At 47.3% G+C, this 1,847-nt stretch overlaps 1 protein-coding gene across 3 annotated transcripts in view; it reads left to right on the top strand.

Moving 5' to 3' along the window:
• Window positions 1-668: 668 nt before the first annotated feature.
• The window catches only part of galnt1 (UDP-N-acetyl-alpha-D-galactosamine:polypeptide N-acetylgalactosaminyltransferase 1), a 38,823-nt gene continuing 37,644 nt past the window's right edge, over window positions 669-1,847 (top strand). For 2 of the 3 annotated variants that reach the window (XM_069142888.1, XM_069142889.1), the window contains exon 1: window positions 669-1,097. The gene's annotated coding sequence lies outside the window, so the exon portion shown is untranslated. The remainder of the gene's footprint in view (window positions 1,098-1,847) is intronic. The other variant, XM_069142890.1, reaches the window with a different exon arrangement.

Below are 1,847 nucleotides of genomic sequence, written 5' to 3'. Positions count from 1 at the left end.
TCACCTGCAGCAGCTACAACAGTAACATGCTGCTCACACACTGATGCTTTAATGTTAATAATCTAATGATGTCATATATAATAGCATATCCGTCAGGGAGACCAAAGCCGTACTTTAATGGTTAACTGCTTTGTGTTGCTTTTTACTTGAGTGGGATATTTCAGGTAGGACTTTAATTTGTAATGGAGTATGTTTAGATTAGATAGCTCACGTAAAGGATCTGAACAGACAACTTCTTTCATCATTGTTTGACTTTAGTGTATTTTTTATGATCAATTAATTGTGATTAAGCAATTGGTGTGATTTGTGTTTTATGACACATCTCTCTGTTTCTCATGCATTTCAGCTTAAACGTAAACAAAGCTTCAGTGGTTAATCATGAACCACCCATGCATTACACAGTTCATTTGTTTTCTATGCTCCCCCCCCCCCCCCCCCCCCCACCCCGTATCACCCTTGAATTCAATGATTTAAAAAAAAAAAAAATTTGGACTGTGTAAAAGAGGATGGGATCAGTAATTCTTCCGGGTTGAGATAGTCAAAGGAGGGATGAACAGTGATGCTGCCAGCCTGTGTTTGCTCCGCACATCAGCACCCAGCTCCCCCCCCCCCCCCTCCCTCTCCCTCCTCCCCCTCCTCCTCCTCCACCTCCCCCCACCCCCCCTCCCCCTTAGTCACACAGACCGAGGAAGAGGCAGCACGTCCGCCCGGACAGAGAGCTCACATCGCCGCATAGCGACTCCAACCGACAGCCTCCGTCTCTTCAAATGGATGTCTCCTCTGATAACGCATTTGGACACCGCAATGCGCTCTTGTTGGCGCGCTCGAAGTGAGAAACACCTCTCCCCCGGCTTGTTTTTTTTTTAGGTAACCGGTTTGTCTCGACGACAGAGAGAGAGAGAGAGAGAGAGGGAGAGAGAGGGAGAGACTCTCACTTCCCCCCCCACCCCCACCACCCCCCCATCGTTAGCTCGCTAAGCTAGCTAGCCCGCTAACTTAGCTGTGATACTTTGAACCGAATCGGCGTCCGTTTTCTGCCTCGTCGTAGCTCAGCCTGCGGGCTCCTGTTGGCGGATTGAGGCGACCCGTCACTCCGGGTAAGCGAACGATACACGTGAAAAAAAACAAAAAAAAACCCTTGTGTTATGGTTGTTGTTGTGTTTTTTTTGTTTGTTTTTGTTTTTTCTCCCAACCACTCTTTTAAGTCAGCCGCAGGTTTGTTTTCTGGCCGGTGAGCGTTATCTCGCGGTGTCGGTAGAGAGGACTTCGTGTTGACAGAAGCGGCCACGCAACGAGGATGTGATGCGGCTCTCCGTTTAAAACGCACATTTTCACTTTACTCCCCCCCTCTTCCTCCCTTTCCTCCTGCTGCTAATTATGCCGACAGCTCCTGTGTGCTTCAACCAGACTTAATGAAAAGACGAGGGCTTTTTGTTCATAACGATCCTCGAAAAAAAAAAAAAAAAAAAATACTTTTGAGCCATCAAAATCAAACGCTGGCGTTCAACCTTGACTTGAATTGTGTTGAATGGGGAGGTACTGTTATCAGGTTCATGTTATCTCCCGCTTGCCGCAATTTGACTGCAGCGAGTTTTCCTTACGAGACAACGCTGTCAGATGGCATGCAAAGAAATGGAGGAGGAGGAGGAGGGGGGTGTTTTTAGTTGAGCATAGTGGTTTACAATGGAGGCTGCATGCGCTCTTCCTGCTGATCGTTTCCTAATTTTTCTCTGAACATCTCAGAGCTTCACTATTTGCATCACGAGCTGGAGAGATGAGCTGTAAACCCGGAATTCAACCTCTTGGCTGCTTGGTGATTATGTCTCCTGTGTCTCATAGAGGTCAGT

This window comes from Embiotoca jacksoni, unplaced genomic scaffold (genome assembly GCF_022577435.1).
Source record: "Embiotoca jacksoni isolate LCO1_2020_lvr unplaced genomic scaffold, fEmbJac1.0.p SCAF_11, whole genome shotgun sequence".
Lineage (NCBI taxonomy): Eukaryota > Metazoa > Chordata > Actinopteri > Embiotocidae > Embiotoca > Embiotoca jacksoni.
Note: the sequence above shows the minus strand (reverse complement) of the source record. Positions and strands in the feature narration are given on the sequence as shown.